General features: G+C 46.3%; 1 protein-coding gene across 43 annotated transcripts in view; it reads left to right on the plus strand.

Moving 5' to 3' along the window:
- The window catches only part of TRAK1 (trafficking kinesin protein 1), a 213,430-nt gene that overhangs the window by 150,674 nt on the left and 50,726 nt on the right, over positions 1 to 12,030 (plus strand). For 5 of the 43 annotated variants that reach the window (XR_012431035.1, XM_074031791.1, XM_074031790.1 and 2 more), the window contains one exon: positions 8,755 to 8,847. The exons of the other annotated variants lie outside the window; for them this stretch is intronic. The gene's annotated coding sequence lies outside the window, so the exon portion shown is untranslated. The remainder of the gene's footprint in view (positions 1 to 8,754; positions 8,848 to 12,030) is intronic. 43 annotated transcript variants of the gene reach the window in all.

Genomic DNA, 12,030 nt, shown 5'->3' on the forward strand with positions numbered 1-12,030 from the left:
CTGGCAGAGGCCGGAGCCGGCTCCCTCTGCTTGCGGGGAGGTGTGGAGGGAGAGGCGCGGGCAGGAACGGGGTGGGGGTGCTCACAGACCAGCGCGAGTTCTGGTGGGTGCAGGCGCCGGCTTGGCGGGCCCCACACTTGGAGTGGCCGGCTGGCGCTGCCGGCCCAGGGCAGTGAGGGGCTTAGCACCCGTGCCCGCAGCTGTGGAGGTTGTGCTGGGTCCCCCTAGCACTGCCGGCCGGCCGGCATGCACCACACTCGAATTCTCGCAGGGCCTCAGCTGCCTCCCCACGGGGGAGGGCTTGGGACCTGCAGCCCGCCATGTCCGAGCCCCGCGACTCACGGTGGGCTTCTGCGAGGCCCGAGCCTCCTGGATGAGCGCCGCCCTGCGCCACGGCACCTGGCCCCATTGACCGCCCAAGGGCTGAGGAGTGTGGGTGCACTGCGGGGGACTGGCGGGCAGCTCCGCTTGCAGCCCCTGTGCGGGATACAGTAGGTGAAGCCAGCTGGGCTCCTAGGTCTAGTAGGGACTTGGAGAACCTTTATGTCTAGATAAGGGATTGTAAATACATCAATCAGCACTCTGTGTCTAGCTCAGGGTTTGTAAATACACCAGTCAGTACTCTGTATCTAGCTAACCTAGTGGGGACTTGGAGAACTTTTCTGTCTAGCACTCTGTGTCTAGCTAAAGGGATTGTAAAGGCACCAATCAGCACTTTGTCAAAATGGACCAATCAGCAGGATGTGGGTGGGGTCAGATAAGGGAATAAAAGCAGGCTGCCTGAGCCAGCCAGTGGCAACCCCCTGCGGTCCCCTTCCACACTGTGGAAGCTTTGTTCTTTTCGCTCTTTGCAATAAATCTTGCTGCTGCTGACTCTTTGGGTCCACACTGCCTTTATGAGCTGTAACACTCACCAGGAAGGTCTGCAGCTTCACTCTTGAGGCCAGCGAGACTACGAACCCACCGGGAGAAATGAACAACTCCAGACACGCCACCTTAAGAGCTGTACACTCACCTCGAAGGTCTGCAGCTTCACTCCTGAAGCCCGCGAGACCACGAACCCACCAGAAGGAAGAAGCTCCAGACACATCTGAACATCTGAAGGAACAAACTCCGGACACACCGTCTTTAAGAACTGTTACAGTCTCCGCGAGGGTCCGTGGCTTCATTCTTGAAGTCAGTGAGACCAAGAACCCACCAATTCCGGACACACCAGCATCACCCTAAGGCTGACCATGAACAAAGAGCCTACTCACGACCTCTGTATTTTGGGGTTCTTTTGCAGCTCTGCCCACTTCTGGGGCCTGTCCCGTGTCCCTCTGCCATCCTCAGCTTTCTTTTATCATCTGAGCTGCCTAGCAGCATCTCTCACCTGACACTTCCTGCTTGCTCCTCTGTGTTATGCCAGTTTATGCACGTGCCCTACCTTCTCAACTAGGTCAGGAATTCTTTGAGAGTAGGATTCATTTATTTACTCAGCAGATATTGAGAGCTCCAACTTGGGGGTTAGACAGATCAGGCCCTTCCATAATAGCTCTGTGATCTTGGGCAGTTTCTTTATGTCTAAAATGGGACAATTGTAATACTTTACTCATAGGATGGATGTAAACGTTAAAGGAGGTTACATACAGACAACTCTTAACAGAGTGCCAGGCTCATGGTGAGGGTGCCAGAGCAAGCCATTTGGTTATTGCCTCATTAAATATCTCATTGATAAATGGCCACTGTAGATCAACACTGGCTGTTCCAGTCTGTGGCAGGGTGGATGATTACAGCATCTAGCAAACCTGCTCCAAGTCCATGGTTGTGTCTTTCTCGACCTTGGACAAGCCACTGGCCTTTCTGCCTGGTTAAATGAGGCTCATATGTATGTTGTGGGCTGCTTCTGAGTTTTAAGTGAAATAATACTTGTAAAATGTCTAGGAAAGCAGTTGGCACATTGTAGATACTCAGTAGTTGTATACTCATTTCATTTATTCTTCTCTGCTTCTTAAATAACTTGTATTGGTGTCCTGCTCTTAGCCTACAAGGCGAGGGAAAGTGAGCCAGTAGAATTGTCACACTTCAACTTCAGTTAATACTGATACTGATAAGCAATAAAAGGAAGCCAGAGCTGTGCTGTTTTGGTCTCTGTCCTTGGCAAGTGACACCATGCTCTTGCCTCCCAGTGCAGAGACCAGGCACTACACAGACATGCGTAATGGCTGTACAGACCATTGTTCGTACAGCTCTGGGTTGGTCTCTGCCCCCACTACTGTCCTGGCCACAAAGCTCCCTGCAAAAACGAAGTGACTCAAAGAGACAAGGAGATGGGGAGTTGCTAAGACAGATGCATTAAAAGGATGGCATCAATTAAGTGGCTGTGGTCCTAGGCCAAAAGCAAATGAGCAAACTGCTACTGCTTCTCCCAAGTAAGAGGTGCTGGCTTACCACACCCCCTCAGGCCTGTCTGGTGTTCAGATGACTTGTGGCCGGGACAGACCCACCAGGACTCATGCTCATCTTGAGGGCATGCGCTGTGCACCAGGGCTTTGTTTGCACCCCTCTCTGGGGTGTCGGTTAGAAATGAGCTGTTCTTTGCAAGTAGAACAGCGTTTGGTTCTGTTTTGTTTTTTTTTCTTTGAGTATCAACTGTGTGTCTGGCCCAAAATGAGAAAGACTCAGCTGCCTTCGTGTGACCTAAACAGCCCAGGTGGGAAGGGACATTTGTAAGCATTTGTTGGGTTTGTTCTGCCTGCCCTGCTGTAACCATTTTTGACATGAGGACACTGAGATAAGAATAAAAAGCAATGGTTCTTTTTTTTATTGTAACTGCTGAAAAATGAGCATTGTTTTTCATTACCAAGTACTGTGGGCCCTTACCCTGTTCCAGTGGCCACTTCAAAGTCTTCATCAAAATAGCTACATTTTGTTTTGTTTTTAAAAGCAAGTAATGGGCCGGGTGCGGTGGCTCACGCCTGTAATCCCAGCACTTTGGGAGGCCGAGGCGGGCAGATCAAGAGGTCAGGAGATAGAGACCATCCTGGCTAACAAGGTGAAACCCCGTCTCTACTAAAAATACAAAAAATTAGCCAGGCATGGTGACGAGCACCTCTGGTTCCAGCTACTTGGGAGGCTGAGGCAGGAGAATGGCATGAACCCGGGAGGCAGAGCTTGCAGTGAGCTGAGATTGTGCCACTGCACTCCAGCCTGAGCAACAGAGCGAGACTCTGTCTCAAAAAAAAAAAAAAAAAAAAACCCAGAAAGCAAAACCTAGTAATGTGTGTCTTAGGGCTTAGTAGTTAATTCACTAGGACTATTTGGTCAAGTCTAAATTATTTTGAAGATAAGTATTGAGGGTCAACAGGAGGCAAGTGAGGGACTTGGCCAAGCCTTCAAGGAGGTGGCTATAACTTGGGAGAGGATAGAAGAGGTTTGTGCCTAGGAAAAGGGTTCAAAGTCAAATTCTTCTCAGTTATGGCTGTATCATGAAATTATTTCTGCAATCTGACTAAATTTTATTTAATAACAATTTTCTAATTTTAAAATAGTCTAGTCTAAGTGGGGCAGATTAGTACCTTTATGTGCTGTTTATCAGTGCTAGTTTCTTAGTGGGTGATTTGCTATTTCTAAACAATTTTGTTATCTGACAACATCCATTGTGACCCAAGGAAGTCCAAGTCAAGGGTTGAGACAATACAATAATGTTTTTACATGGTCATGTAACAGGGAAGTGGCTGAAATATGGCATGGTTCGGGGATGCTTGCTTGAGTGTTATTTATTTGATAACTTAAATATCACCCATTTTAACCAGACAATTCAAAGATTTTCATTAAATTCACTGAGTTGTGCAACCATCACCATAATTCAGTTTTAGAACTTTGCATTCCCCCAGCAAAGATCCTTTGTGCCTGTTTACAGTTAGCTCCCGTTTCCCACTTGCAATCCTAGACAACCACTAATCTGCTTTCTTTTTTTTTTTTTTTTTTTGAGACAGAGTCTTCACTCTGTTACCCAGGCTGGAGTGCAGTGGCACAATCTCAGCTCACTGCAACCTCCACCTCCACCTCCAGGGCTCAGGTGATCCTCCCACCTCAGCCTCCCGAGTAGCTAGGACTATAGGCATGCCACCACGTCTGGCTAATGTTTTTGTTTTTTTGTAGAGATGGTGTTTTGCTATATTGTCCGGGCTGGTCTCAAACTCCTGGGCTCAAATGATCTACTTTTTTCTATTACTGTTATTTTTTTGAGATGGAGTCTCACTCTGTCATCTAGGCTGGAGTGCAGTGGCAAGATCTCAGCTCACTGCAACCTCTGCCTCCCAGGTTCAAGTGATTCTCCTGCATCAGCCTCCTGAGTAGCTGCAATTACAGTCACGTGCCACCATGCCTGGCTAATTTTTGTATTTTTAGTAGAGACGAGGTTTCACCATGTTGGCCAGGCTGATCTCGAACTCCTGACCTCAGGTGATCTACCCACTTTGGCCTCCCAAAGTGCTGGGATTACAGGCATGAGCCACGGTGCCCGGCAAAGTGATCTACTTTTTATCTCTGTAATTTGCCTTTTCCTATACATTATATGAATGGAATCATACAATATGTGGTGGTATTTTTTTCTGAGCATAAAGATTTTGGGGTTCATGCTATAGCATGTACGAACTTCATTCCTTTTTATGGCTCAATAATATTCCATTGTATGGACATACCTGTTGTGTTACTCATTCACCAGTTGATGGATATATAATGACGCTATAATGAATGATGCTGTATGAATGACGTCATTTTTTTTTGGCTATAATGAATGACGCTGCTATGAATGCTTACATTCATATGTTTATGTGTACATGTATGGTTCCATTTATCTTGAGTAGATACTTCGGAGACTTTAAAAAGTCTTCGTGACCTTAGGCAATTCACCTGACTTCTCAGCCTCAGTTTCCCTGTCATATAAGATCTGGGGATATGGCTACTAGGGAGGCTGAGGCAGGAGAATCACTTGAACCTGGGAGGCGGAGGTTGCAGTGAGCCGAGATTGCGCCATTGCACTCCAGCCTGGGCAACAGGAGTAAAACTCCATCTCAAAAAGAAAAAGAAAAAAAAAAAAAAGTGGGGATAAAAGTATAAGTTACTCAGCACTGTATCTGGCAGAGATAAGAGGGCATCGCTGCTGTAAGCTGAGTCACAACAGCCATTTGAAGATGTTCCTCTCATCAGAAGTGCTTTGCCAAATCAGCCTGGTCTAGGTGTCTGGGCAAACTGTAAAAACTACAGATTTTACAAAAGTGGGCAGAAGAACTGACACTTGGATAGAGTGTCAGCTACAGGGAGGCACCTTCTTTTTGAAAAGCTTGTGGGAAGAGCAGGAAATTCCTAGATGGAGAAGTGAGAGAAAGACAGTCCTTACAAGAAGGAAATGGCAGGCACACAAGTGCCAGGCCAGACATCTGAGAGTGGCATCACTGGGTGTAGAGGAGCTATGGTGAAGAGTGAGCTTGGGTGGCAGGGGAGGAGGCGGGAGGGTTGAGCTGGGCCAGGTAGGGATGGTTCCTGTATGTCCTGTGTGTTGAGGCTGCTGCTTGTAAGAGCTGGGGAAGATTATTAAGCAGAGCAGGGACTAATTAAGTTCAAAAGCTACAAACTTTTAACAAACCTTTAAAGGACATCTATTTTGTAATGCCTGGAAACGTGGATGACTGGTGACTCATTAAGAATTTTATGGAAAGCTTTTTTGCTCCCAGGTTCTGGGACCCCAGGTTGGCTCCCAGGTTCTGAAGCTCCATCCCCTGCCCCTGTGAACAGTACAGACAGTAAATGCTTATTAAGTTTACTTCCTGGGGCATCAGGGGCCAGATGTAGTGTTGCTTTTTCATCCTGACAACTGCTGCTGCTATCAAAAGCAAGAGGTAATCAACTGGTTTGTGGACCATTCTTTTCTTTGACACTTAAGTGCCAGCTCTGTTTCAACTGGGTATATGAGAATTGCTAGGGGTATGTGTCTACTTTGAATGTTTATTCAGTCCCTTTGCAGGTTTTGTAATGAAAATTGTAGAAAATTGACTTTTAAAAACACTGATGCTTAAGTATAGAAGATAGGAGGAAAAATTATTGAGGGGAGGATGGAGCTCAGTTTCTTAATAAAACTTTGGGAAACACTGTTTTAATTAAAGAAATGACCTGTAAGTACGGCAGAAGGCAGACAGCCCAAAATGCAAATATATCAGGCAGTCTTGAATATCTTTTCTACTTGTGGCTACTTGGTCTTTGAGTTATAAGTGTCTTCTTGAGGGTTTGGGAGGTTTTTCTTTTTATAGACATACACACGCGTACACACATATGTACATGTGTGTGTAAAATATTTATTCACGCCAGAGATATGTAGAGCTGACATCAGAGGGAGGAATGTTACCAGAATTAGGTTCTGGGTTCTGGGGTTTTGCTATATTGTATAATATAGCAATATAGCTATATATTGCTATATATAGCCATACGTGTGTGTGTGTGTGTGTGTGTGTATATATATATATTTTTTTTTTATTCTAAAATCATTATGAGAGCCTTTTCCTCCAAAATACATGAATGGGAAGTGAGGATTTCTAACTATATTTTCTTAAAGAAGACTGATAAGACCAAAATGTCAAGAAAGCTTTTATCAAGCCTGTTAATTTGACACACAACATAGAGACACGGGGTCCCTTGGGGAGGGCAGGTTGCTGTGATGGAACTGTAGCGATTCTCCCCACCCACCCCTCGGCTTAGGCCTCTGGGTTCTGCCTTGTGCCTGGGTCTCAGATCTTACCTGCTGCAGCCCCACCACTCCCTGAGCTCGGCTCCTCCAGACTTCTCCCGGCTCATTCGGAAGCCGTGGACAGTGTCAAGATAGAAACGTCAGTGCCACACCACCTTTGTTTTCTTCCCATGGGGTTTTCCTTGGGATCTTTAATTCCGGTCACTCCTGAGCTTCCCACTGGGCAGATCTCCTTGGCAGCAGGCAGGGACTTGTTTCCTTTCTCTTCTGGGCCTGCACACTCTATGTTTGGGGTTTCTCTTCTGGGCCTGCACACTGTATGTTCGGGGTTTCTCTTCTGGGCCTGCACACTGTATGTTTGGGGTTTCTCTTCTGGGCCTGCACACTGTATGTTTGGGGTTTTTGGCTGGCATCTCCTGGATGCTGGAAGATGGGTGCCAACATTTATTCTTAAAATTGTTTTGAGCATGGTTTAATTTAGCGTAAAAGCTGCTTTACTGGTTTTCAGACTAAGGCACTCCATGGAGCTCACCCCACCTCCATCCCCTCTCTCCGTCCCCATTAGCTGTGACAGCCCAATCATGTGTCTCCCTCCCTCTGATCAGCCAGCCCAGGGCTCCTTGTTTGAAGTTGGCTTCATAATTCCTTACTTTACTTGCCATCCCAAGAAGAAGGACTTGATTCTCCTCTTATCTCAAAGTGGATTCTCCCAAACCAAAATCTCCCTCCTTCATCTCCTAGGAGGGTGTTTCTGTCAGGCGGGCCTCCTGCCAGTGTGGGTTGTGGGCAGCCCTCTGCCTGGCACATTATTACACAGTGACATCAACTACTGTCCCAGTGCCAGTGGTTTCTCGGGGATGCCCCATCTTGCCTCTGACTTTCCATCTCGTGCCCATCTCCAAAGGGGACATCACTCATGTCCTTGTTGTCCCAGTGAGAAGCCCTGATCCAGTGCTTTTTGATTTACCTCTCACTCAGTTTTATCTCTTAAATCTCAGGGAAAGAGCCCACTTCTTCCCATCTACAATATTCTTGCATTAATCCAACAGCCTTGATGCTGGTCGATCTAAATTGCCTTGCACCCCCTCCCCCATTGCTGCACACTGGAGCCAAAATGCTTCTGAAATATAAACTTCATTGCATAACCCCCCTTCAAAAACTCTCTAGTGGCTTTCCATTTAATTCCACACTCCTTAAAGGGACTTGTCTGGCTTTGAACCCCCTGAGCCCCATCCCCCAGGCTGCCCTGTTTTCTATGTGCCCCAGGAAGGCAGGTGTCCTGCCTTGTTCAGTGCAGAGCTTGGTGCGTGGTAATGGTGGTTTGGCGTTAGTCAGAGGTGAGGCATGTGTATTTTACTATGATGAGTAGGCAGCAAGTTACATTTAACTTCTTTTTCTAGGAGATGGACCATAATTTTCTTCTATTAAAGTGCTGTAGAGACTGAGCACGGTGGCTCATGCCTGTAATCCCAGCACTTTGGGAGGCCGAGGCAGGTGGATCACCTGAGGTCAGGAGTTCGAGACCAGCCTGGCCAACCTGGTGAAACCCTGTCTCTACTAAAAATACAAAAATTAGCTGGGCATAGTGGCAGGCACCTGTAATCCCAGCTACTCAGGAAGCTGAAGTGGGAGAATCGCTTGAACCAGTGAGGTGGAGGTTGCAGTGAGCCAAGACTGCACCATTGTACTCCAGCCTGGGTGACAGAGCGAGACTCTGTCTCAAAAAAAAGAAAAAAAAAAGTTATTGTAGAGGTTTATGGTGGCTCTTTTATTTTACTTTTCTTCCTTTTTTGAAACATCTTTTGGGTGGAAGTGGATTTATTTGGTAGTACTCCGTGGGTCAGAAATGGGACTTCTCTTTGAAATACATTCTTACAGAGAGAGAAACTTGACCACGGTTGATTGTAGATTTAGTGCCTAGGAAGTTGGTATTTGAAAAGCATAACCTGTGGTTATGCTGTCTGAAGGCATGGTTTATTATTTTTTCACTTTCATTGGTCTCACTCCCGCTTCCTTATTTCTTGGAACAGGAAATCCTAAAACATAGAAGTTAATTGGTGGCTGCTCAGAGCCCCTTGGCCTGGATAGAGTCTCCTGTGAACACCTAAGCCTGTGAACCCAAGGTCAGAGCTCTTTCTTTCCCCTAGGCCCAAATGCTGCTCGCTCTGTTTACACACTTCCTACACATCGATGGTCTGTGCCTTGTTCTCGTGTCCTTTATGGTCTTTGTTTTAGTCCAGGAGCCATACTGGCCTCGGTGCAGTCCCTGCAATGCAGTCTCATTCTCTGTGACCTCAGTTGGGTCCTTAACATCCAGATTCTTAAATGTCTCAGAGCCTCAGTTTTCTTATCTGTGGAATGGTCATCACGACAGTGCCTACAGGGTTGTTGTAAAGATTAATTGAGAAAGCATGTTAAATCCCTTGACATAATAGGGGAACCATCAGTGTTAACTGCTGCCTCTACCGATTGTCTTTTATTTTGACATTTGCCACCTGCTAGTTGTGTGACATTGGGTGAGTTATTCAGCCTCTCTGGGCCTTAGTTTTCTGTTGTAAAATGGTGTTAATGTAAGTGCTTACCCCTCACAGTATTGCTCTGAAGATTACATAGAATAATCCATATAGAAGGCTATGAATGGTGCCTGGCCATAGTCACTGTGCTTAGTAAACGTCAGCTCACTGCAGCCTCCAACTCCCGGGTCCAAGCAATTCTCCTCCCTCAGCCTCCCGAGTTCAGATTATAGGTGTCTACCACCACGGCTGGCTAATTTTTGTGTTTTTAGTAGAGACAGGCGTGTCTTTTTATTGGGTTCAATTTTTAAAATATTTTAAAGCTTTATAAAAGGGCAGCACAAGGGGTCCTTATAAGTGGTAGATACATGCACCAATACAGGTAATAAAATTACACAGAGCTTAATACACACATGTGCACACAAATAAGTGCAAGTAAAATGGGAACTCTGAGGAAAAGTTATGGATTGTATCCGTGCTAATATCCTGGGTGGGATATTATGATCTTGCAAAATGTTACCATCGGGGGAACTGGATAAAGGGTATACAGGATCCCTCTATATTATTTCTTCTTCTTCTTTTTTTTTTTTTTTTTTTTGAGATGGAGTTTTGCTCTTCTGCCCAGGCTGGAGTGCAGTGGCACGACTTCTGCCTCCCGGGTTCAAACTGTTCTCCTACCTCAGTGTCCCGAGTAGCTGGGACTACAGGTGTGTGCCACCATGCCTGACTAATTTTTGTATATATATATATATATATATATATATATTTTTTTTTTTTTTTTGAGACGGAGTCTCGCTCTGCTGCCCAGGCTGGAGTGCAATGGCCGGATCTCAGCTCACTGCAAGCTCCGCCTCCCAGGTTCACGCCATTCTCCTGCCTCAGCCTCCCAAGTAGCTGGGACTACAGGCACCCGCCACCACGCCCGGCTAGTTTTTTGTATTTTTTAGTAGAGACGGGGTTTCACCGTGTTAGCCAGGATGGTCTCGATCTCCTGACCTCGTGATCCGCCCGTCTCGGCCTCCCAAAGTGCTGGGGTTACAGGCTTGAGCCACCGCGCCCGGCCAGATATATATTTTTTTTAGTGGAGACAGGGTTTCGCCATGTTGGCCAGGCTGGTCTCGAACTCCTAACTTCAAATGATCCATCTGCCTTGGCCTCCCAAAGTGCTGGGATAATAAGGCGTTAGCCACCGCTCCCGGCTCCCTCTGTATTATTTCTTCTGTCTGCTTGTGGTTGTCTACACATGACTGACTATATGAGTAATTACAGTTATCTTAATTCAAAAACTTAGCCTTAAAAATTTGAATGTTATCTCTAAATATAGTGTTAGAGAAATAGCAGCTCTGAATCTTTTTTTTTTTTTTTTTTTTTTTGAGACGGAGCCTTGCTCTGTCACCCAGGCTGGAGTGCAGTGGCCGGATCTCAGCTCACTGCAAGCTCCTCCTCTCGGGTTCACGCCATTCTCCTGCCTCAGCCTCCCGAGTAGCTGGGACTACAGGCACCCGCCACTTCGCCCGGCTAGTTTTTTGTATTTTTTAGTAGAGACGGGGTTTCACCGTGTTAGCCAGGATGGTCTCGATCTCCTGACCTCGTGATCCGCCCGTCTCGGCCTCCCAAAGTGCTGGGATTACAGGCTTGAGCCACCGTGCCCGGCCTGCAGCTCTGAATCTTATTGTACAGAGAATAGAACCAGGTTAGTTAAAATGTAGCCCAGCTTTCTCTTTCCAGGAAAGCGGTGGACTCAGATTTTTGAGGAGAGTGGGCGCCGGTGAGCGGGTGTAAGCAGGCCCTCAAGTGACAACAGAAATTTAAACACAGAGGCCACTTAGTTGCTGTGATTAGTCCTGGTGTATAAAGGGTGCTGCAGATGCTTTGGCATGCTGGCTGGGGGGCCCCAGGGTTTTTATCTGCACGCTTGCAGACCATCATAGCTGTGCGTGAAGAAAATTAACTCGGGTTGGTAGCATAGCAGTCTTCACTTAAGAGCTTGTGTGACCTCGAGCTGATGGACTATCTAGAGCAATTTGAGCTGGACTTCATCTACATCAAATTAGATCCAGGTTTAAAACTACCCTTATAAATCTCCCTTGCTTCTGTCTCCCTGGCAGCTCTGTCTGAGGCAGCATATCCCTGCCCCACCGCTTGGACAGGAGGGATCTCATGAAAGTGTTGGGTGGAGGGGTCTCGTCTGCTGGCTCTGATGGCACTGTCTTGGTAGGGTTTCAGATTTAGAACCAGATTTCAGGTCTCCTCCCTAAGCTAGAAAATCATTCCAACAGATCCGATTTCTCTGAGCTAATTTACTAGGATGATCTCTACTTGCATTTAATAAAATATTCAGAGACCTATTGAATTTCAGTTGTAATGCTACTGAGTTTGACTTAGTAATACGCTTCAATTCCCAAATGCGTCGCATGGGCTGTTACTGAATGTGGGTCACTAGGAAAGCTTTGACTCCTAACAGAATTATTCACTGAAGTCTTAGTTATAAAGCATTACTAAGAAGTTATTTATTTAGTCCCAAAGTGACAGGTTTCAAAAAATTTTGCACGTTGGCTGGCCATAAATCCATTTATATTTACTCCTCCCCCCATAGAATAAAACTTATGCTACCTTCTTGGTGTTTGTTGAACTGCAAATCAGTTCCTTGTCATTGATTTCAAATAAAACAACCCTGATGTATCTTTAGCAGACAAGAGCCTTCTTTTGTTTCACAACCGATTTCTCCAACGGACGGAGAACAAAGACCCATAGTCCTAAAGTGCTTGTGTGCAGCCTCGTATGACCACAGTA

This window comes from Macaca fascicularis, chromosome 2 (genome assembly GCF_037993035.2).
Source record: "Macaca fascicularis isolate 582-1 chromosome 2, T2T-MFA8v1.1".
Taxonomy (NCBI): Eukaryota; Metazoa; Chordata; class Mammalia; order Primates; family Cercopithecidae; genus Macaca; species Macaca fascicularis.